Source organism: Sarcophilus harrisii, chromosome 6 (genome assembly GCF_902635505.1).
Source record: "Sarcophilus harrisii chromosome 6, mSarHar1.11, whole genome shotgun sequence".
Classification (NCBI taxonomy): domain Eukaryota; kingdom Metazoa; phylum Chordata; class Mammalia; order Dasyuromorphia; family Dasyuridae; genus Sarcophilus; species Sarcophilus harrisii.
Genome location: NC_045431.1, coordinates 241,687,550 through 241,712,006, shown reverse-complemented (window position 1 = coordinate 241,712,006; position 24,457 = coordinate 241,687,550). Strand labels below are relative to the sequence as shown.

The 24,457-nt window shown below is 51.7% G+C and overlaps 1 long non-coding RNA gene across 1 annotated transcript; it reads right to left on the bottom strand.

Moving 5' to 3' along the window:
• Nucleotides 1-7,079: 7,079 nt before the first annotated feature.
• On the bottom strand, nt 7,080-10,339 carry LOC116419825. Its single transcript, XR_004230134.1, has 2 exons — nt 9,865-10,339; nt 7,080-8,893 (listed from the first exon to the last, which is right to left on the bottom strand). It is a non-coding gene; the product is annotated as an uncharacterized LOC116419825 (long non-coding RNA).
• Nucleotides 10,340-24,457: the final 14,118 nt, after the last annotated feature.

The following is a 24,457-nucleotide window of genomic DNA, read 5'->3' as shown; positions in this document are numbered from 1 at the left end:
GCTGAACAAAATGCCCACAGCTGCCCAGGTGCCCAAGCCTGGACCCTGACCAGCAAAACCTGGCTTCACAAGAGAGAACAAAACAGAACTGGGGCTGTTTCCTTCTTGTGTAGCTGCTGGGTCTGGCTCAGAACTACGTGCTCTCTAGTCGGGGAGGGGGCTTCCAGGATGAAGGGGTCCAGGCCAGTTAACCAATGGCAGGATGGAAATGAAACATAGTCCGCGGCCAGCTAGGGAGAGCTGCCTTCTGGGTGAAGAAAGGCCATGGGAAATGTTCCTGGGCCTCAGTTTCCCCTCAGTAAAATCTGAGGGTTGGTCTGGATGATCTGTACTGCCCAGCCCTCCTGGCCAGCTCAGGATCTCCTGATCCTTATTTATCTTTGTGTGACTGGGTCTCAGAAACTGGCTGTAAACACTAATTGGATGAGCTCATCTTTCCTTTCTGATCCTTTCATCCTCCTCTCCCTTCAGGCCCTCCTGGAGAGGGGAGGAGGGGAGGGAGCTGGGGACGGGGACAGTGTCCCTCCCTAACCTTTTCAGGTGAAATCAGGGAAAAATCAGCCTCCAGGGCAGCCTTGAGTCAGGGAGGAGGCCCTGGCCCCATCTTGAAAGAGGCTAGGGCTGGGCCTGGGTGGGGAGGGAGGGTCCCTGGGGAGCGTTTGTTTATGGGAGAGGTTGTTTGGATTTTGTTTTTCTTACTCAGGTCTCTTTCTCCTGAGTCTTCCCAGCTAATCATTGGGGAGGTGGCCGGGAGACTCAGAGAAGGGGGGAGGGTATGCCCAAGCCGAGGCGGGGCACTGCCCTAGTTCCAGGCCTTGTTCTCCAGGGCCTCTGCCCTTCGGATGGGACCACGTGAGCCAGGGACTCTGGCTGCCTCAAAAGGGGAATAACTGGGTCTTCCTGGGGGCCACACCGTCCCCAAGTCCAACCCCTTTGCCCCTTGGCCTTCTGGGACAGAGCCGGGACACCAGCGCTTCTTAATTAGGGGACCCTGACCTGGTTCTTGAAATGTATTGTTCCCTGTATTTCAATATCATTGGCTTCCTTCCTCGTCCTGTATATTTTACCCTTAAGACCTTAAAATGTGATTGTGTAATCTTGTGATGGAGAGAGCCATCCCGACCCAGAGAGGACTGTGGGAACTGAGTGTGGACCACAACATGGCATTTCCACTCTTGTTGTTGGCTTGCATTTTGTTTTCTTTCTCATTTTCTTTCTTTGTGATCTGATTTTTTTCTTGTACAATGAGAAGTGTATAAATAAACATATATTGGATTTAACAGACTTTTACCTTGTTTAACATATATTAGATTACTTGCCATTTGGTGGGGGAAGGTGGGGAAAATTTGGGACACAAGGTTTTGCAGGGGTTAATGTTGAAAAAGTTATCTTTGCACATATTTTGAAAATAAAACAACAACAACAACAACAACAACAACAAACATGATTGTGACAAGGAGGCCACAGCTACCAGAGGGTTTGGGCCTCCAGGCCAGAAAACAATCTCTTCTGGCCCACTCTGGCCAGCTAGCCCAGAGGGAGGAGTCCAGAAATAGATAATATTGGGCAATGCAACTCAGGGAGGATTCACCAAAGGCCTGCCCTTGCTGGGTCCTTAAGGACCCTGATGAAATCAGCCGGCATTGTTCCTGGATGGGGCAGGTCTCTCTTCAGCTCCCAGATCGCCTCCTGGGATTGTTTTCCCCTTTTGAAAGTAGGGGCAGGGCCCGAGGTGTATTAGTGTCTCATACTTAGCACAGTGCTGGGCACACAGTAAGTACTTGATGAAACTCCCTCATTCACTGAATGGATTAATGGTTCATTCATCTACTGCATTACCACCTCCTCTCAGCTAGCCCACAAGTGGCCTCTGCCTTGGCCCTCAATGGGTAGCTCGGGCCCCTCGGGGCATTTCGGGGGTCTCTTTTCTCTCTCTGCCCTTTCCTTCAGCTTTCCTCTCCTAGTCTGGCTTCTGACCTCGTCCCCAGCCTGGCCAAAGTTCCCAGTGACCCCTTTACCCCCAAGGCTGAAGGTCTTCCCTCCGTCTTCCTCCTCACCTTGGATACTGTCATCTGGCTCCCCTCCGTCTGAGGGGAGGAGTCAGTGTCCAGAGGGGGCCCAGCCTCCTTATTCTGGCCACAACTGTGGCCCAACTGCGGTCAATGGGCCCAGACCACTGGGCCTCCTTCCAGCTCAGCCCCAGCCCTATCTGTGACCCTGAGCCAGAGACAAGAGGCAACAGGTTCCAGGCAAGCCCGACCCGGAGCCCATTGCCTGATGGAGGCAAAGCCCTGATCCCAGGGCCCTGAGAGTAAATGGCAGCCCCTCGGGCCAGCGGAGAGGCCGGAGGGGAGGGCTCACCCTTGGCCCTGCCAAGAGGTTCTCCTTCAAGGTCTGATCAGAAGGAGCAGCCTCCCCCCTGGCCTGGCTGATGCCCTCTGGGACCCTTCCTGGGGGTTTGAGGATAAAACCTGTCTCTCCCATAGAATATGAGCCACAGTACTTAGCGCTTAGTAGGGCTTAGTAGATGCTTTATTCTCTCATTCATTCAATCAGTCAAAACACCCTCCCCCCAACCCAAATCCCCCTCCTACGGGGTAAACCAACTCCCGGGTCTCCCTTTGGCCCCAAGAACAAACCCTCTAGTGGGTGATTAACGCCCTTCCTTCCCAATCTGGCTCCCCTCGTTCCCAATCTCCCACCCCAGCCTACAGCCCCCCCCACAATCCCCTCGAAGCCTTGTCCCTGTCTCCGTGACCTTGTCCAGCCTCTGCCTTCCGCCTCCCGGCCTCCCTGGAGACTCGAATCCCCCACCGACGGGTGGGAGCAGAGCCGCTTCACCCTCTTTAGGTATTTTTCATGGTTTTTCCCCTTTGGTCGGATTTTTCTTGTCCAACATGACAGAGAGGGAATCTGTAGGAAGCATTGCACCAATTTCCCCGCATCAGCCTGGGAGAAGAGGGAGGGAGGGAGGGAGGGAGAGGGGGAACACTTGGGAACACAAAGTCCTGCAAAAGTCCAAGCTGAAAACGCTCTTTCCTTGTACTTGGGAAAGTTGTTTTTAAAAGAATCAAATCCTTCCCAGAGGCATTTCCCAGCCCCCTGTGCTCCCCTTCATGGCCAGGGGTTCCCATGTAGCCCATCTCCGGATGCGTCCGTAGCCACATGTATCTATGCACACCTACACACACACGCACATCTGCTGGTGAAACCATCCCCCCACGGACACGCGCTTACACACCCACGCATAGGCACCTATATGCTCCCACATGTGTAGATGCACGTGTATGTGTTATTGGAAGTGGCTGCTTTTCCTCAGGGACAGACTCTGTTTTTTTATTTTTTAACAATAAATCAATTTTTTCATCTAGTCCTGCCCCCGTCCTCAGTTTCCCTTTCTGTCACAAAGGATGCCCCCGGGCTCCCGCCCGCTCCGAGGTCTCCGCAAGGCTGCCCTGCCCCCACCTCGCTTTGGAAGGTAGAAAAGAAAGGGAGACGTTCTCTCCCGGGCCAGAAATAGAGCCGGAGCTGTTGCCACGGCAACCGGGGAGGGAGGAAGGAAAGGCGGCCAGGGACCACCCACTCTCCTCCCGCGTTCCCCGAGGCTGAAAGTCGGGCTCCAGCCTAGCAACAAGCCCGGGCCAATCTCCGGCCAGGATTCTGCGGGCCTGGGGCGGGAGAGCCAATGAGCGGCCGCTCTGCCTCGGGAGCTGGGGACGCGGCCAGGAGCCGTCACGTGGCCCGTTTCCATGGCGACGGTCCCTCGGCTGGCGAGATGCTGCCTTGTTATTGAGTTCTGGGAAATTCCACTCGGAGGAGTGGGAGGATGGGTAGGAAGGCAGGGAGGGAGGGAGGGAGGGAGGCAGCGAGCCTTTTTACATGACGCCTATTGTGTGCCCGGCCCTGCGCCAGGCGCTTTACAGATGGATGAGGAAGGGTGGGGGAGGGGCGCGCCTCTTTCCCCGCTGCGTGACCCTGGGTCAGGACCTGCCCATCTCCCGGCCTCAGTTTCCTCCTCTGCGGAATGGGAGATCGGGCTGGGAGGGTCTCGGGCCGTCTAGCCCAGGGGTCACGGCCACTGTTGCTCACAGTCATGTTTATATTGAGGCCGCCATGTCCGGGAGGACCCCTGGTTTTAGTGACGTTTGGGGTTCCTTTGAGAAAGAGGAAGGAGGCCAGAAAGTCACCCCCTGAGAGAAGGGCAAGATGGGGGAGGACGCCCCGGCTCCGCTTCCTGGGAGAAGGCGGCTGTCCGGCCTCTAGGGCCCTCACCCCCTCTCCTTCCCCGCCGCCGGCCCCTGAAACCCGACCCGGGCCAGAGGGGGGCTTTGTTACACATTCCAGCTGTCTCGGGGCTCCCCGGCTGGAATCCACACCGGGCCGAAGGCTGGGAACGTGGGCCTCCCCCGCCTGGCTTCCTGCGAGAAAGGCCCAGTGTGGCGGGGAGGCCATGGAAGACAGCCTGTGCTGGGGCGTTCACACTGGTGTGAACCGGCCTCACTGGTTCACAGAGACGAGATGGGAACCTTCCGTCCAGCATCCAGGGTGGGCCCGCGGAGGTCGGAGGCCGGGAATGCGGATGTTGTGCCCAGGCTGCCCTTCTCCGGCCTCCTGGCTCCAGGCCAGAGCCTGAGTGAGGTCAGGAGGCAGAGCAGGAGCTTCCGCAGGGCCTGGTCAGCTGAAGGCTACTCACGGGGTGACTCAGGCCCCAGGAAATGCCGTCCCCTTATCAGGGTCTCTCAGGTCACTCAAAGGAGGAAATTTTCAAGAGATCTCATCGGACAGCTATGGAAGCCCTCGGTGCAATTCTAGGGTTTGACAAACTTATCCGTGGGTCCAAATGGGCCCAAATAGGGCCAGACAGATGCCCGAAAGGCCCCAGACCCCCAAATGGGCCCAAATGGGTCCAGACAGCCACATCTCAACAAGCTCCACCTTGAAATTTTACAGAAAAGAGGTTTCACGACTTTTTGTATAGTCTGGGGTCTACTGAGTCTGAGAGAAAACCATGATTTTTATCAAGCTAAATATCTTAAAATATTTAACTGAGCTACGTGGTGTATGAAGAACACTGGCTGCCATCCCCCCCCCCCCATTCATTTATTCTTTTGTTCATCCATCCATAAGCATTTATTAAATACCTACTGTTTACCACCATCCATATAATTAATGGAAATCAATTAAAATGTTGCTTGGTCATCTATATTCAAGGAACACAAATGCAAAGGGTGGGCTTTGCTTATTGTCAGGCAGGGAGAATCAGGTGCCTACATAGGGACTGTACAACGCAAATGTCCACACTCTCGGGGTCCAGACAGATTCTTCTGGGAAGTGGGAGGGAAGAGCTCGACTGCAGCTGAGGGGATGAAGGACATCTCCTTGGGGAAAGGGCACCTGAGCTAGAGGAAGATTTCCAGAGGCAGGGAAGGGACTGGGGCCAGCACTGGGCAAAGGCCTGTTGGCAAGAGGAGAGAGGAAGAAATCGGGGAATGGGAGGGAGTTCAGTCGGGTGTGGGCACGTAGCCCGCCCCTGAAGGGAGTGAAGTAAAATAAAACTGAAAGGACCGGTTGGAGCGGAGGAAGGCCAGGGCCTGACTGACAAGGAGCCAACATTTTATCCCATGGGCTATAGGGAGCCATGGAAAGGTTTTGGGCAGGGGATGAAGGTTCTCATGGAGCCCCAGGAGAGGGACAGGTGTGTGGGTTCCTCCAGCATGTAGGATGGTCTGCAGCTCACCAGAAGCCGCCAGATCCTCAGATGCTGGGTCTGTGGCCTAGGGAGGCCCGGGGACCTAATGCCTGGCCCTGTGGCTTGGACCTGGGGTCCTGTGGCTCCTTAGCCGGCAGCCCCTCAAGGAATGATGGGCACCTGCTTCTGGGCCTTCCTGGGAACCTTGAGTACACAGATCAACCCTCAGAACAGCCCCACCCAAGGGCAAAGTCCTTGTCTTTGACCACAGCTGGGAGTCCATTGCTATGTTGCTCTTGGTTCGGACAGAGGGGCCTGGGCTTCGCACCCACACCAACTGCCGCTCCCTCTGGAAATATCCCGGGGAGGGCAGAGCCAAAGCCAGTCCCTTAGGAGTCAGGGCCGGCTCTCCGAGGACATTCTCTCCACTCCCTAGACCCGGGGTTCTAAATCTTTTCTGGGGCACGGCCCCCTCTGGCAGACAGCAGATGAAGCCTCTGGACTTTTCAGAATAATGTTGTAATTTTCAGAATAATGCAATTTCATGTTTAATAATGTTTCATAACAGAAGGAAATGTGCTGTTTCACTTTGAGGTCCATGAAAATCAAGATTTCTTTTTCCAGCCACATTTCTGGAGTCCCTTGCCATCTGCCCTTGGATGCCCCAGCCTCAGTGCCAGGGGGCCAAGCTCTCGGTCCCAGAACCCTTTGGGGGTACAAGACCTCTCAGTCTGGGAGCCAGAATCCCTTGTTCTCTGCCCCTCCCTAGGGAGCTTCCACTTTCTATTTGAGGGACCTCAGTTTCCCTGGAGACTGGCCTGGGGGGAGGGGCTGATTTTGCCTTCCCAAGATGTCCCTTTTGGTCTGAGCTGGGGATGATCTCAGCCTCTCCACTTGCTTTGGGACCTGCGTCACCATGCAGAGAAAAGCTTCCGAGCTGCAGAGGCTGCTGCAGAGATGGGGGAGGGGAAGGCTTGTGCTGTGTCAGAGGCCGCAGAGTTCTGGGTGGGAGGGGAGCTGGGAGGGGGAACTGGGAGGGAGCCCGCCCGGAGCCAGAATGGAGGAAATGCTCCATCTCAGCTAGCTGTCATTGTTCCTTTCTGGGCACTGCCAGGGAGACAGTCAGCACCTCCAGAGCCCTCTGATTCATCCCCCCTTCCCCCAGGGCAGCTAGGAGCTGGCAGGACTGAAGCAGAGGCACGGTGGGCTTGGCCCTGTGGGGGATTGAGCCTCAGTTTCCCTGTCTGTAAAGGAAGTAGTAGAGTAGCTGCTGCTTCTTGTCTATGGAGGAGGGCAATGCCCCCTCCCTTCCCTTCTGTCTGTCACCCAGGGCCCTTCTCTGCTGATCGACCAGGAACAAAACCAAAGGACATGAGAGACGGGCCCCCAAAAGCTCGAAGCTTCTCCTTGTTCTTCAGAGAAACGGGCTCCCCAAACTCTGGGCTGGGGCTGGAGAAGGGGCCGAGGTGGGCAGAGGGTGGAAGCGGGTCCTGGCAGACACGGGGGCATCCACAAAGAGTCCATTGTAGGGGCCCAGGCCCAGTGAACACTTGACTTTTCATCACTTGCAGCTGCGCCTTGGGAAGGAGACAGCAGCATCCAGGGCCCATTTCCTGCTCCCTGATGGGCCACCTGTGGGCTACCCCTCCCCCACCGCGGTCCTCCTCAAAGCCGCCCTTACTCGCAGCCCCCCTTCAGCCTCCTTTTTAGCCTAAGAGCTGGAGCGAATCCTTGCAGACATTCCCAGCCACCCCAGATCCAGACTCAGTGTGGGACAGGGCCCATGTCTTCCCCCGAATGCTCTGGAAAACGAACCCACCAAGTCCTCCAAGCTCCACTTGGAGGCTCATTGCTTTAGGACTTGGCCCATTCCCCTGTGGGGGCAATTTCTGAATTCTGGAAAAGCTCTTTACCTCTTGGAGAATGAGGCCAGGAAGAATGAGAGGGAGGGCTAGAAACTCATCTGAGTTTCCCGAGTCTGTGTTGTAGAAACATAAGTTCTTTCTGTAAAGAGACTTAGTAGACTCCTAAGTGGGCCCGACAGCATTGAACTGAACTTTTGAGACTAAAGTTTTGTTTTTTTTGTTTTGTTTTGTTTTGAATCAGACCTTGTAGGAACTGATTGGGATTGGACTAGGGTCCCTGAAAGGGCCCCTATAAACGCCCTGGGGGACATTAAGGATAGAAGACAAGAGTTCGGGAAAAGTGAGATCAAAGCCTGAAATAGGTCGTGGTGATGGGGGATGAGGAGATGGACTTTAGTGGGCATAAAAGGGAGGATTTGTGAGGCTAAAGCCATCCCAAGGCGAATGGGAAAGGCTTCCGTAGTGCTTCTGGTGCCCATTGTCTGAGGAATGGGTAACCGAATACTGGTCTAGCAATGTCACGGAATTTTCCTGGGCTCTGGGAAGTGATAGATGGGATGAACCTAAGTCGGCTGAGCCGAGAAAATATTAAGACAGTCTCTTTGTGACGAGGTGAATGGAAATGGAAAAAACCAGAGAGCCCCATGGATCCAAACTGTAATGAGACAAAAACATGGACTGGGAAAAAAGATGGGAATGAGAAAGATGGGAGAGCAGGCGCCTGCTCAGCTCTTTGAAGGAGTCTGGAGGTCAACCATGATCGTGCAGTGCATTCTGATGAATTATCAGCCATCCTGATTTTTTTTCCCCTTTTTTTGGTCTTTAAAAATACTAGTTGTTAAATGGGATGAGCTCTGGGAAGGAGTAGGGAAGGGCTAACTGGGGTATTCTATAAGGACATTTTAAAAAAGATACTAAATAAAAACTAATTTTAAAAAAGTAGCTTCTGAAACATGATTGAAAGCCCCCTTGAGGAGCGAGGGATATAATAATATAATATAATATAATAAAGGAACGCAATGAGGAGCTTGGGTCCGGCTAGTTCAGACAAGGAAATTCTGAGAAGGGACCCATGATGCAATCCGAGAAGAGCAACTGGAGAGCATTCCGATGCGAGAAAGACAAAGATGGTGATTCAGGGACGGCGTTCTCTGAGGGTCTCGGTAAAATTACCCTCAGCAGAGAAAGCCCCAAGCCAGGGACGCCCCTTTCAGGCAGCTGTCAGGGCGGAGGAGCCCTTTGGGTGGCAGAGGACATTTCTGAGCCTCTCCCCACGCAGCACAGGGACAGCTGGATCTGGGCTCTCCTGGAAAACTGAGCTCCAGTGTCCGGTCGGCTGCTAGAACAGAGACTGACTGTCAGCCAGGGCCAGTTGCCCATGGACTCCAGCTGGCTCTTATCCCTACAGTGGGGGCTGCTCTTTTCTGCTCCTCCCGTAATGAGCCCAGAGCAAAGCAGGACTCAGAGTCCTTGTTATTGTTCATTCCGGGGCCGGTGAGAAGGAAGGAGGGGCAGAATGAGAGCAATGGGGCCCGCGGGAAGGCTCTGGGCCTCAGCTTGGGGGGGACTGACTGGAAGCCGGGACCCCCTTCTCTGGCTCACCTGCGTACTTCACTGCTGGGGGACCCCTCATTTCCCAAGGGCCCCAGAACCGCAGCTGCTGCCCCCCCCTTAGCCCCATTTACTTTTCCTGCCAAGAGAGAATCCAGTAGGACACAAGCAAAGGGGCAGCCCCAGGGACTGCTCTGGGGGAGAAGGCCCGCAGCAAGAACGGGGTGGGGCCGCCTGCGAGATGCGGCTCAGGCCAGGCCGCGGAGGGATCGGACCCTGGCCGGCCCTGGCTTCCTTCTAAGCCCAAGGGGCAGCGCTGGATGGCCTTGAAAGGGTCCCCAGCCCTGCCCCCTTCCCCCCCAACAGGTTTGTGTTCGTCTCACTTGTGCCCCTCAAACGCCCCTTTCTAGCGTGGGACCTGGGGGGGAGGGGCGCCCTGTCTGCCCAGCCCGGGGTCTTTCTGTGACAGGGAACCCCTTCTCGGCTTGGGGCTCGCAGGTTCCCCGCAACCTCCCCTTGCCCCATGAAACGCCCTTTTTTCTGCCCGGACTCGGGGTCCCTTCACATCCTGGGTCTCAGTTTCCCCATCCTGTAAAATCTAGGGGTTGGACTAAGTGGACTCAAGGGCCTCAGGACGCCCCAGAAAAGGGAGCGAGGGCACCATCTCCTTCCCTTCCCCCATGAAAAGCAGAAAAAGGCCGCAGTAAGAAGAGGGGGCGGGGGAGGCAAGAAAAGAGCAACGCATGCGCAGTGACTCACTGCGCCAATCCACGCCGCACCCGCGGGCGGCCAGGGGCGGTTGCAGCCGGTTAGAACCGGCCGAGGCCGCACGCGCGAGCCGAGCCAGACACAAAGGGAGGGGGAACCGTCTCACCCTCTGCGGCGATATCCCTGCGCCCGCCGCCCCGCCTCTTCTCTGCGCATGCTCGTTTCTCACCCCTCGCCTCTGTCTCCCTGCCCCCTCCCCCAGCCCAGGGAGCCGAGCTTGCTCTGACCCCAGAAGGACTTTAGCGAAGGGGAACCATGAGAATGGGGAAAGACCCCGGAAGGGCCGAATCTGGCCCCGTAGGCCCCGTGGCCCTTGAGCAAATACGGGCCCGGGAGCCTCCGTGACCTTGGCAAAGGAAGGAGACTTCCCAGTGTGGGGGCGGCCCCGGGGGGGGGGCGGGGGAGGGGTCGCGGCTTCGCGCCTCTGAGCCCCTCCGCATCCTGCGTCCGGCCTCGGCCTCCCCACAGGCGGCCTCGGCCTCCCCACACGCGGCCTCGGCCTCCCCACAGGCGGCCTCGGGCCTCCCCACAGGCGGCCTCGGGCCTCCAGCCCCTCCCGTGGGCGAAGCCGAAGCCTGCCGTTTGTGGGCCCGAAGGGGGGGGGGGCAACGCGTTCCCGCGGACGCCATGTCTTTGTGCCGGAGACGATAGTTCGGGCAGTCGTTAAACCAACAAAAGTAAATCGGCTTTTCCAGAGTCCGCCCGATTACCCGATGGCTCCCTCCCGCCTGAAGTGGGAACAAGTAAAAGTTTAAGCGCGAGCTTGGCCCAAGGGGATTATCAGCTTTGTCCGGGAAACTAGGGAGAGGGGGAGGGTCGTTTGTACTTTTCTGAACTTCTCAAATCTGGTCTTTCCGTCAGCGTTGTCAGATCCTCCCTCGGTGTCCCCTTGAGCGCCTTCCCCAAATAGACATTAAAACGATCAGCTCTGTGTGTGGAAATCCTGCGTCATGAGTCACTTTTGGAGTGGTTTCCCTCTGCCGAAGATGCTATCTGGGAACCGCACAGCCCGGGAAGGGCTACAGACTGGAGAGGAACGGGGTGGGCGGCGCAAATGACTTGCAGAAGTCGTCTCATCCTGGCAAATGGAGCCTTAAAGGCTTTGACAACCTTGGGCATCATTCCCGGTCGCTGGGCTAGCCTGGAAATGAAGGGTGTTGCCTTATGGAAAGTGTCATTTCTCTAGGATCTGTGCCTCAGTTTCCCGATTTGTTCATCTTGGTCTAGATTCTAAATCGGAGAGTCTTCCCTGAGTGTGTGTGTGTGAGGGACGTCTTGGGCAGTCTGAGGAAACCTACGAATAGATATTTCTTCAGTATATTTTCAGATGCATAAAATACAGAGATTACAAGGGAAACCAATTATGTTGAAACAACAGTGACATATATGTTGACATCTACACGCATTCATCAGATAGTTAAGTTCACGGGCTTCTAAGGTTTCTCTCAATCTGCACGTTCCATGAGATGCCTTCCTGGGCCATCCTTTCCTCGTCTCTAAAACGGAGGAGGTGAAATAGAAGGAGGCTAGTTCAGGAACAGGGAGAACAAAGCGTCTAGAGCTGGTTAAAAGCCAGCCTCGGGTCTGAAAACCAAAAAAACCTATTAAGATTTTCACTGATGGGAAACATTTTTAAAAAACGCTGAGTTTGTGGAGGGACAAAATGGAGACCGGGGCCTGTTGTGATGCATCTGAGTTTTAGAAAATCTAGAAACTTCAACTAAGAAAACTAGACAAGGTTTCCTAAAAATCAAAGGAACATGAAGTTGTCCCGAGTATAGAATGTTGGAACAAATTTTGCAGCCATCTAGCATTTCTTTCTCTGCAACCATTTCCTTTTTTTTTTTTTTTTTCTAAATAGTGTTTTGTTTTTCCAAAATACATAGTTTTCTACATTTTTTTTTAGTTAAAGCTTTGTATTTTTCGAAACAGTGGACAATTCTTCAGCATTAGCCCTTGCAAAACCGCGTTCCAATTTCCCCCTCCCCCGCCCCCTCCCCTAGAAGGCGAGCAGTCCAATACATGTGCGAGCATTTTTAAGGCAAGGCCTTGAACAAGCAAAGCTAATAAGGACTTGGGGGGACTTTCCTTCCCCACCCCCACGGGGCAGTAGCCCCGAGGGAGCGTCACCTTTGTATGGAGGGTAGCAGTTTCTCCCCTTCCCAAACGGGCAAAGTGGCGGCGGGGCAGGGGTCCCGAAGTAGACAATTCCCCCGAGAATTAACAGAGACAGAGACAGAGAGAGAAGAGAGAGACAGAGACAGAGACAGAGACACAGAGAGAAGAGAGACAGAGACAGAGAGAGAAGAGACAGAGACACAGAGAGAAGAGAGACAGAGAGAGACAGAGACAGAGAGAAACAGAGACAGAGAGAGAAGAGAGAGACAGAGACACAGAGAGAAGAGGGACAGAGAGAGACAGACACAGAGAGAGAAGAGAGAGACAGAGACAAAGAGAGAAGAGACAGAGACAGAGAGAAGAGAGAGACAGAGACAGAGAAGAGAGACAGAGACAGAGAGAAGAGAGAGACAGAGAGAGAGACACACACAGAGACACAGAGAGAAGAGACAGAGACAGAGACAGAGAGAGAAGAGAGAGACAGAGACAGAGACACAGAGAGAAGAGACAGAGACACAGAGAGAAGAGAGAGGGCCGGACCGGGCAGGGGCTATGGAAAGAGCAGAAGGAAATCGGCCCGCAGCCTGCGGAGGCCCGGGGCTGACTCCGGAGGTGCCCCTGGCCATTGTTCTCAGTTCTTCCCCTTCCCCCACACGCCCCTTGTTCTTTGGTAAATCTCCGCTTTGCTCCGCTTCTCTCCCCTCCCCCTCCGCGTTCACGTCCCGGCTCTGGGGCTTTTCCAAAGCGCGGGCGGTGGGGAACCAGCAAGGCCGAGGTTTTAGGCTTGGGGGGGGGAAGGGGGTCCCCGCTGGGGCCTTTCCAGAGGTTGCCCCTACCTCCGTCTTCCTAGGTCTAAGCTGACAGGCTTTGCGGGACCTTAGATTTTTCTAATACTTAATTCTGTATTTAATGCAGAAAATTAGCTGGGACAATCTCCTCCGCAAAAAACGCACTTTCGGGCCGTGTTTGTAAAGGGGGGAGGTGAAAGGAAGCAAAATTTGGCTTGCGGGGGGGGGGGGGGGGGGGGGGGGGGGGGGGGGGGGGGGGGGGGGGGGGGGGGGGGGGGGGGGGGGGGGGGGGGGGGGGGGGGGGGGGGGGGGGGGGCGGGGATCCTGCTAGGGACTATTTTTGCTTGCCTAACAAAGGGGGGCGGAGGGTTACGTGATCTGGGCGGTGAGGCTGTCCGCGGTGTATAAATGCAGCTCCTCCCAACGCCCTCTCAGGCAGACGCAGGCAGAGAGGCTAGGCGCTAGAGCAGGTAGGCCTAGGGAGCCGGAAGGGAGGCCTTTGGAGGCATTTTAAGTCGGAGGTTGTTTACTGTTTGAAGTAGGAGAGCTGAGGCTTGCGTAGGTGGAATGGCTGTAGCCAGCTTTAATTCTTAATCTCGATTTGAGGCATTTTACGCTTTTATGTAATGAAAGTTGTTTCAGGAAGCCTTATGGAGGTTATTGCTTTAAAAGACTATCGCAAGGCGGCAGATAGGAGAAATGAGCTAATTTTGAAAGGAGAAGGCTGAAGCCAGAACAGGAAAAATAATTTGGAATCTCTTAGCTCAATTTTAAGCCGAGACTTGTTTTGTGAAGGGCGAAATCGGCCATATTTGAACTTTTTTGGATTTAGAAGGAAATTGGAATTGACGATCTTTGTGTAAAATAGGCGTCAGTCTTAGGGCTAAAGCAGCAAGCAGAGCCTTAGCCGAATGTATTGAAGATAGGTAATCTTCAATTAAGAAAAAAGGGAGAGGAACAAAGACTTAAAAAATGGCAGCTTTAGAGAGAAGATAGCAAGAGAGAAGTAAGTTATTCAGCATCTGAACGGCAGGAACAAGTAAAGAGAAAAACAGGAAACAGATCCATATTCAGCGAGGGAGGAGGGGGAGGGAAAACTACGAGAGAACGTTTAGAAGAAGAACGTAGGGAAGATAGCAAGAACAATTTGAAGAAAAAATTAAACAAGATTGAAAGGGGAAGTAAGGAAAAGATAGCAACATTTTGAAGAAGGAAAATAGGAACAATTTGAAGAAAGAAAATAGAAATTAGAAAAGGAATTTGAAGAATAGAAAATAGAAAATGGCAGGAGAAGAAGGAAGATAGGATTTAGAAAATAGCAAGTGAACAATTTTGAAGAAAGAAAAGAAAGAAAAAATAGAAGCTAGAAAAAACAAGATTGAAGAGGAAATTAGAAAAATAGCAAGAGGTTTGAAGAAAAATAGATTTGAAAGAAATGGAACAATTTGAAGAAGGAATATAGAAGTTAGAAAAACAATTTGAAGAATAGAAAATAGAAAATGGCAGGAGAAGGAAGAAGATAGGATTTAGAAAATAGCAAGTGAACTATTTTGAAGAAAGAAAAAATAGAAGTTAGAAAAAACAAGATTGAAGAGGAAATTAGAAAATTAGAAAAATAGCAAGAGGACAATTGGAAGAACAAAATAGAACAAATTGGCATTGAAAGCAGGAAAATTAACTTAGAAGAACTTAGGATGAGGAAAGAATTTTGAGGACAGGCTACTAAATGAATTGGCAGCAGAGCATTTTTGGAAAGAGGCAATTTTGACAGAAAAAAACCTAGAAAAATGGTAGCCATAGAATTTTCAAGAAAAACTCAATAGAAGAAACTAGAAAATTTCACAAGATAAAATTAGCTAAAGAAGACAGGGAAAAAAATAGAAAAAAATCACGGAAGAAAATAGTTGGTCAAAAAATAGGAAAATAGAAGAAAAGAAGACCAAAAATAGAAAATTAGGTTAGTAAATTAATCTTTATTTAGAGCTCTTTAGGAGGAACTAAAAAGCAAAATTGCACCCTCCTAAACTAAAAATTTAGTTGGTAAATAGGTTAAGATTGGAAGCTACAGAAGAGGAGGCAGCCAGCGTAGAAGAGGAGCGCTTTAGGAGTTCCAGGAAGAGGGCACTCCCTCGGGCAAGGGCCGTTTGAAAGCTAGTTGACGTAGCTGCTGTTAGGACCTTGGACTTATTTTAAAACACCAGCGTTTTCGAAGATGATTAAACTAGAAAGCTGCGTAGGGGCCATTAGCTATTTAAAGCTAACTATTTTAAGATGATTAAATAATGGGACTTAAAAAAAAAAAAACCAAGCCCTTGCCCTTTGGACTGAGCTATTTTGCAAGAGTAATTGAGGGAGTGCCCGCGGCCGGGAGCGGTCGCGAAGCCAGCTAGGAAGGAGCAGCGGCAGCGGCAGACAGGACCAGGACCAGGACTCTGGACAGGGCCAGCCCGCGAGGACAGGAGGAGGAAGGAGGAGGAGCAGCAGTCACAGCAGCAGCAGCCGCCGCCAGGCTGGTTGAAGCTAGGAAGGAGGCCCCCACCCCCGCCCTGACAGGAGAGCAGCGTGTGCGCCCCCCCTAGGCGAGCCAGGACCTCAGAGCAGAGCAGAGAGCCGCGCGGCGGAGGACAGGAAGGCAGGGCCAAGGAGGGCGCAGCTAGCGCGGTGCCGTGACGCGGTCGGTGCAGCTGGGAGCCAGCGGGGCCACAGTAGGGCCCTTAGAGGCTGCGGCAGGGCCCTGAGCGAGCGGTGGTAAATCGGGAAGCTTTGGTTCGTTTCTCTGCTTGATGAGCCAGTATGAATGCCTCTGAATGTGGGGACGGGGGGAGTACGGTGTGGCCTCGGTAGCTCAGGCACGGTACGTGGGCAGCCTAGCTGTGGAGCTGTACGTAAGAGTTCTCGGGGGTGTCTGTCTGTCAGTCGGTTTTGGGGTGTTTGTAGGGTTTCTCTCTTTTCAGTGCCTCTGTCTTGTCTGAAGCTTTTGGGGGCAGTCTGCCAAGCTGGAGTGTTAACTGTCTGCCCAATTAGGATGCCTGCAGGTTTCCTTTCAAATAAGAATGAATGGTAGCTAGCCATTATTGCCATAATTTAAAAACAAAGCAAATTGGGGGCAATCGAGTGAGCCTGAAGAGAGCTGGACGCCCCTGCACCTTGTGAGGAAGTCTAAGCAACTGGATTGCAAGCAGCTAAGTTAATCTTTCAGCTTGGACAAATTTTGAGTATTTTTATCTTATGCCTAAACTTCTTTTTCTTTCCCTCCCACCCCTCAAATTTTAATTTTCGAAGTAAGAATGTTTTAAACTGTTTTTTGGGGGTCTTTAAAAGGGGTAGGAATTGGGGAGGGCAAAATTTTGTTCAGTTCTTTTCCCCCCAGGTGTTTTCTAGAGCTCAAGGTCAGATGACTCGAATAACAAAGAAAAGAAGCCAGTATCAGGATAAACGCCACAAAAGAGGTTTTTACAGTTTGTAGGAAAAAAAAAACCTAAAAGCTTAATTTAAGCTCTCAATTAAGGTGTGATGAAGCTGGGCAGCCCTTTGGAAAAGATGGCGGTAGTTATATTGTTTTTTTTCCCCAACAGACTTTAAAGATGTGCAGATAATCTACAGATAAATCCATGTACTTTTGGGAAGAGCTAAGTGTTTTACTGAGTTTTATGGGTGGGGGTAGATGACTATGAGCTTGTTTCTAAGACTTTCCCCCCCCCACAGATAACTAGTCAAAATGGGTAGAAGCATTGATTGCACTGCAGTGCTGTTGGCAAGAAAACCGCCAGAGATGGCGCAGCTGGCTTTTTTACATTGGAAGAATTGGAAAATGCAGCATGTTGATAACATTTCAGTCTTCTCCCTGGAGAGTCTCAAGAAGAGCGATAGGCCATGAAGTTGTTAAGGAGGTTCGGGGGCCCAAAAACAGACTGGAGTGAGGTAGATGTTGGAATTGTGGCGGGCTGGGGGCTTGGGTAGGTAATTGTTTATATTTTCAGATTACTGAAAGCCAGAGTCTAATAACTTAGACTGAAAAAAAAAGAAAAGCAATTTTCAGGAACTTCCAGAAAGTTGGCAAGTAATTCCCCAAATGTGGTAAATCGTCCATTTTAAAAAGTTGGCAGTTGGGGAAAAAAAAAATACCTTTTTAAGACCTTTGGGTCCCTGGAAAAAGTTACAATTCAAGGAGAGGAGGAAAGGAGGAGAGAGGTAAAAAGTTCCTAATTGAATCTTTTAAAGTGGCTGTTCCTAAAAAGTTAAGGAAAGGAAAAGGAAAAAGTGCAATCCATCCATTCATCCATCCATCCCTAAAGTGAAAGGTAAAAAATTGGGGTTTCTGGAAGGGCTTTGTGATGTTACTGTGCTTTTTTTGGCTTGAGTGTGCGTGTGTGGGTGGTTTTTTTCTCTTGGCATTTTTTTCAGGTGCTTAATTAATTAAAAATAGAACTTCAGAGGAAAGGCTTTGCTAATGATCCTGAGGGATTCCTTCTCATTCATGGTAGCTTTATATCAAGTAAGATTCTGTTTTCGGTTGTTAAAAACAAGTCTCTTCTTAGTGGAGGAATAAATAAGATGCTTTTCTTTTTGTATGACTGCAACAAGATGTTAAGGTATGCTCTTTTCAGTTCTGTACATTTTGAAATTCAAGTAAAAGTTTAAAAATGACTCTTTAACCAAAGTAATTGATTAAAAAAAGTAAGAACTCTATACTCTTTTGGTGAGCTTAAGCTCCAAATGTGTTGTCTTTCTTGTGCGTTTGCGGTGGGGAGGGAAATCTTTTTTTTTCTGTAGACTCTTTTCAGATAACTTCATCTGATTCATAACCAGCTTGGCAAAATGGCGGCCTAAATGGAGAGAGGGACCAAGCTCCTTGGTGAAAATGATAAGTAAAAGGCAGAAAAGATTCTAAAATAATCATACCTCATGGGAGGGAGAAAATAACATGCCCTAATAACCTGAGAAAGATGCTAACTCCTGGTCAACCACAGAGAATCCATTATCTGCAAATGCCAAAAAAGGAAAAATTAAAAAGCTAAGCAAGGAGAAAGCTTATCAATTTTTAAAAAGCTATATGGCTTGACAAATGAGAGAGCAAAATGGCAAAAAATCTTAAAAGAACATTTATTTATTTGCAATGAAGAGAAATGTCACCTTGAAATGCTGCTTTTACAAAAGCAGAATAAGAAAAAATGAGAATTTATTACAACATATGAATCATGCGTATACTAAAAAATTCCCGGCCTTAGAAGAAGCGAAATGATAATGCAAAGATGAGTGGGAAATGGAGTTGCACGGTTTGGATTGAAAGGAGCCTGTGTGCTGTCTGTGTCCGTTTCGTTTGCCTCAGACAGGTGTCTCTGTTGAAGAGTTCATTTCATCTGGGAAGCAGAAAACAGCAGGCATCTCTTACCAGATAAGTTTAATTCGCCTTAGCCGTTAATTGCATGTCAGGGATAATAAGTAAATGCTTTTAAGTCATGTTTCAGGTCTGAGGCCTCTGTAAAGTAGCCCTTTTTCTGCAAAAATAACCAGTAGCTTTTCTGTTCTGTAGATGCTGCACCGGGGAGAACTCCCCCCCTTTAATCTTTAGAAATAGATGAAATTTAGTTTTATTTTCTTGCCCAGAGTTGGCTTTTCTACATTGGCATCCAGAAGCTGGGATGGATCTGTGTTCCTCCTGTTAGCCGAAGTTTAGCTAAAACTCAAATGTTCTTTATTAAGAGTAGGATTGTTGTTATTTTTGTCTAATATTTGCCTACTAAGTAGAACTGTAATCGAGTTTAGGCTGTCTGTTTTGTGGTTGGTGTCGGGCAATCTTGGGGGGGATTCTTCTCTAATCTTTCAGAACTCTCCGAACAAACTTTAATGGACGAGATCAGGATTGAGCTGAAGATGGAAATTGAACTTAATACAGGCAGGAAAGACTTAAAAAGAAACTTAAATCCACCCCTCGGCCATGTAGAGCTAAATGACCAGCACTAATAATCCAGGCACTTGGGGCAATAGAGGCCCTCTAAATAAGGAGTAAAAAAAAAAAAAAAAAAAAAGGCTCTTATTAGACAGTTGGGACACATGTGCAGGTAATTGCTTAAAGCATCCAGCAGCGGTAAGGGCTTCTGTATCCAGAACAGGTGATTGTGGTGATTCGGCAGCAGCCAGGCTTGAAGAATTGAACTCAGGAAGAGAGCTCAGGCAGTTTGCACACTCCCGAGAGACTGCATGCCGATGTGGAATGCTGACGCCATCTCATGTAGCCTGTTATTCCGGGGCCGGGGCATGTGGGGGGGGGGTCTTTTTTGTTTCTAGACTTTTCCTTTGCAGAGAGGTTCATTTCACCCTTCATGAAGCTGCTCAGGATTTGACATGCATAATAAGCAAGCGCTTGGCTCTGCTCTTCTAGTGTGTGAGTCCCCGCAGTGATGAGTAATCCTTGGAAACTCTGCTCCTTTGTTCTGAGGGAAAGGGCGGCTCAGGCCGGGAGGGGGGCTTACTTGTTTTGTAGCTTTTCTTTTTACAGACTTCAGCCAGAATGAATGCAGTGTCTTGACAGCAGGTCTGGTCTGTTGGCAAGTAATGGGCCGTGTGCTTGGTCTGCTGGGTGTAATAGAGCGCATTTTGAAGCGACTGGAGTATGAGTTATTAAAAAATGGTTCCCAATGCTTGGAGTAGTGATTGTGGATGGAGAATCCAGCTGATGAGTGGTTATTTATTTAAAAAAAAAAAAACATGCTGAGTGTTGAAAGGATTTCTGCAGCTTTAAGCAGCCGTGTTTGTGATTTGAACCCCCCAGTCTGGCAAGTTGTGCTTACTTCCTTTTGGTAAAGATGCTTTTTTTCTGTCAAGGGGCGGTGGGGGGGGCACTGAAGCCTTTAGTCTTTTCCAGATGGAGCCATTAAAAAAATCAGTTCAAGAAATAACATTGCAAACAAGCAGAAAATGTTGAAGACACTTAATGGCAAGTGAAATCCAAAATTGCAGCAGTTCAGTAGCAGTGCATATTGTCCAAGTCTCTCTCTTTTTTTTTCCCCCTCGCTTGTCTTAACTGTCATGTGCAGGAACACACAAAACTCGCTTCTCCCTTGTGATGGGCCACAGAAGCCAAGCCAGTAAGAACTAGCTCACTTTCTTTCAAAAGCCATTTTAATGGTGGGGGAGTTGGGGAGCAACTCTTTGAGATAACTCTTCACAGACTATTAGAAGGGACTTGGAAGGAAGAGATTTACTGCAGTGGACACAGAACCAGGTGAAGTTTTTCCTTTACTCAGGTGTGAAGAACATAGCTGCGAGTGGAGCCGTCCCGCTTTAGGCCGGACCGGCAGGTAGCAGCACTAGCTTGGAGGTGGAGGACAGAGAAGGGTGGAGAGGGGTGAGGTGGGCGCTAAGCCTTTTTTCTTAAGATTTTTTCAGATACCCTTCCTTAAAGGTGGCACCTAAAGGCTTAAAAGTAGCAGCTCCCTTTGGAAGCCTTCTTGTTTGTGGCAAGCGATGGATGACAAAGCAGTGGCTATTGATCATCTCTGGGGGAGATGGCGTAAAGCAACTCCAGTGGATAATAAGCAAAACAGTATATTTTGATTATCTCTGGGGAAATGGCTTCAAACCATGGAAAACAACAAAGCGGTGTATACGATTAGTATTTGGGGGAATCGGTGACTAAAACCGGGAATATTATTGTTAGAAGCATTCAGCACCTCTGACTCGGCCAGCTTCTGCTGCGACGAGTCTCTGGGGGCGGGGGCTTACACCAAGGGATGGAGTGTAATTAAAACTGTCCTCCCCCCCCCCCCCCCCCCCATTCCCCTTTTGCTTTGTTGTTCTATAACCAGAAAAAATGGATTGAGATCCTGGGCCCCCGCACTAAAGTGGAAGACATCTTCAAGGTGTCCGGAAGTGGGCGGCCGCCGGCACATCCGCTCGGACCCGGCCTGGTGCTGCGTAATGGAATGCTTATCTGGGTACCTTGCTGTACCAGGGCTTTGTATCTGGGGCACAACTGTTTTTAAAGCAGTTTCCCAAGAGCCCGAGTGTGTTTACTGAGGGAGGGAAAGGGCAAAAGTGTTTTCCCCCACCCTAAAACACACTGTAGAAATCTAAAAGTGACCTCTCCCCCTCCCCTAAGTGACTCCTTGCTGCCACAAGGCGCCCATTCTGCCTGAATCTTTGGCCTAGCCCAGACCACACCCCCCTCACTTCACCAGGCTCGGATCCTCGCCAACGGGGCACTGTAAGGTAACGAGAACGGCCAGAGCGCTGGCTCCGTGTGGGCATCTTCGGACAGGAGCAGAGCAAAGACGTGCAGAGTAGCCGACATCTGAGCATAGAGGAGCAAGTGGTTAGAGCCGTTGTTGGGGTCAGATCCCTGAAGGGGTGGGGCCAGGGCAGGTAGCCATCCACTAGGGATGCCCAGCGTGGGGGGGGGTGCCCAACTCTCTGCTCAGACTTTTTCAGGTGAACCTCACACACACAGCAGCTTAGCCGAAGCCGATTCTTCTACTCCATTGCTCCAAGGTTTTTCTTTTCCTGAGAAAACAGGCTTGTTTCCTCAGGTTTTGCTTTTTCACCTTTTCCATTTAAAAAAAAAAAAGCAAAAGATACTGGTGGTTGGCACTCCTGGTCTCCGGGATGGGGTTCGAGTCCCTACGGTGTCTTTGCTTTCTTTAAATGGAGCTTAACACATGCACATATACACACTCACTCATTTATCAACAAATCATTTTCTCCGTTTCTCTCTTGGCACAAACCAACCCCTCCCCTGCCTTAGGACTTTGGAAGACCTGAAAGCTGTTTGACCTGATCCCTTTTTTTTCAGCTCGATCTTCAGGTGGTGGAATAATACTGGAAACTTTAAAAAAAATAAAAATTTTACATTTACATCCTGTTCTGTCATTTGAGTTTCACTGGCTGGGATGGGCCCTGACCTGGCCCACTTGCTGGGGTGGGGGTGGGGCCATTGCCCACCAAACCTGGGCTAAAACGTTCCGGAGTGGAATTTTCCAAAGTACAAAATTATAGGGCGAGTTTAGTTACAGAGGACACACAATTATGACCGAGTATTGTAGAAACAATACATACCTTGCCCCTTTTGGCAACCTCCCCTCCACTCATGCAAACTAGGTCACACTAGGACTCCCTTCTCCTTCCAGGTCCCTCCCAAGAGCCCCAAAGCTTAACAGCAGGCCTTGGCTAACATGGCTTCGGCTGGCCTTTGCAGCTGTCCTAACAAGGACCTGGCTGACAGTGGACACAAGACCTGTAGCCAATGGCCACCAGTATGGGCTTCCTGCCCCTCGCTGCTGCTCCCAATTTCCTGTGTTGTGTAAACATTTTCTCATTTGCCAAGAGAGGAACCAGCCCGGAGCCTGGCAGTGCCCAGGGAAGGACTGAGTGACCCAGAAAAGAGATGAGGCTGCCTGAGGCGGGCGACGTCGACCAGGTTTGAAAATTCGACTGGGATGTGCCTCAGCAAAGGGCCAGGTGCAGGTCTACTTCCTGGGTCAGGGGCCTAAAGGCTGGATCGGACTAGGGTGGTTCCGTCCCTTCTAAAGGCCAAGGTGAGGGCTGGCTGCTCGCCTACCCCCGGATTCTGCAGCTGGCCGGAAGTCTTCCTTCACTGAGAAAAACAACTTTGAAAGAGCAGAATTGGGCTTAAGCCAGTGAGGCTGACCAGACTGCTGGAGTGGCTGCGCCCCCTCGTGGCAGGACGGGGGCATTATTTGGTTGCAGACAGTTTCGTGGGGACCCCCTGGCTCCCAGATAGATCTAGAGACTGGGGGCTCCTGGACGATGCAGAGGTGACTGGCTAAAGACCAGCCCTGTGCCCTGAGGAGAGGGCCAGGAGCTGTCCTTGGCTAAAGGGGGCAGACGCTGCTGGGTCGGGGCTGGCCCTGGAGCACTCTCTGTCTTGGCTTTCCAAGCCCCAGCCCAGTTTGGCTCTGGATCATCAGATCTCTGTCCCCACCCCGGACAGACCCTACCAGGATTTCCCAGAAGCCTCTTGTTCCTTGGGGTGCAGACATGCTTAACACAGGCAGATTCTAGGTGTCATTCCCCCTCTGGCTCCCCTAGTTGGACTCGCTTCAGCGTATCCCAGAGTACCTTCCCCTCCCCCATACTGAACCCCGTTTCCTTCCATGAACACCTCCTATCAATCCTGATAGGGATGAGCCAGATGAGCTTTATCCATGGCAAGAGGCTAAGCAGTGACCTTGAGGTTCTCTGAGAACCTTAGGGTCAGGTGACATGCTCAGGGTCACACAACTGCCCTTTGAATGACATCTAGGAGAAGAATCCTTACGTTTGTCATTCTGACCAATAGATAATGGGCGAGGTCAGAGGCATCCTGGGTGCAAAATGAGGCCGCACGGGGCCAGAGGGTTTGATCCTCCTCAGCGGGATTGTTGCCTTTTTTGCACTTAGGCTCCAGGATTAGTGTGTGCCCGGCGCACAGTGGGCATTTCATGTTCAGTCATTCACCCATCTGATGCCTTTGTGACCTGGTTTGGCGTTTTCCAGCTCATTTTGCAGATGAAGAAACCGAGGCAGGCAGGGTTAAAGGTCACATAGCTGTCTGAAGGTCAGATTTGACCCTTGGGAGGAAGTCTTCCTGAGAAGTAGACAGAGCTCCACTGACCACGTAGCAGCCCCTCCTCATTTTGGCTGAGGGTACAGCAGAGCTACAGAAAGGGTCCCAGTGCCAGAGCTCCCATTCACCCACTTCCGAGTGCAGGGAAAAGGGCTCCCGGCAGCCCCTGAGCCCCTTCCTTCCCAGCTCTGCCCTGGGGCACAAGGAGGTCACCTGTCTGGGCCCACACCAGTGACTGGGGGTCCCCCGCTGCAAAGCCCCTCCCTAGGACTTGTCAGGTCGGAGGCCTCCAGGACCGCTGTATTTTGTGAAGATTCAGGGAAATCCACCCCGAGGAGGCCCCGCCAGGGCCGCAAGGAGATGAAATCAGGGCTTTAGCTTGGAGGGGAAAAAGGAAGCAGAAATGGCAATGGAGCCCAGGCCGGGCTGGGGGGGAGGAGGGGGGGGGGGGGACGGGGGGGGGGTGGGGGGGGGGGGGGGACAGTGCAGGCCTGGGCTCTCCGGGGGACCGGCCGGACTCTGGCCGTGTGGGGAGAAGCCCCAGCCTTAGGGGGCGCCGAGGCTGGCAGCCAGGGCTTCCTGGCCGGGCCCGTCGGTCGCTGCGGGAGGCCCTCGTGGGTGCCCGCACGGCTGGCCCTGGTGCCCCCCCTTTGGAGGGCGCCGCCCAATCCTCCAGGTGCCTCCTGGGAGGGTTTTCAGCGGGCGGGAGGAGCACTGGGAGCGCGAGCTGGCCGGGCCTTTGCTGCCATCTGGCGGCCGCGCGCATCCGGGGGGGGGGGGGGGGGGGGAAACACGACACGTGTGGCCAGAGAGCAGCCCGAATGGGGGAGGGGCCGGGAGGCTGTGGCCCTCGAGGGCAGAAGTGGGGCCCCCAGGTGGGCGGGGCCAGGAGGGAACGGTCCAAAGGGAGGACTTCATAGGGAGTAACGGGGATGGGGCAGAAGGACGGGCCCAATGGCACGTGGAGCCGCGGGGCCGCGAGCTGGGAGGCAGAGGGGGCCGCGGGCCGCAGGGCTGGGCTGGGGCCGGAGGGAGGAGGAAGACTGGTTTAGGGGAGCACAGTCAAAGGCAATTGGGGTTAAGTGACTCGCCCAGGGTCCCACAGCCAGGAAGT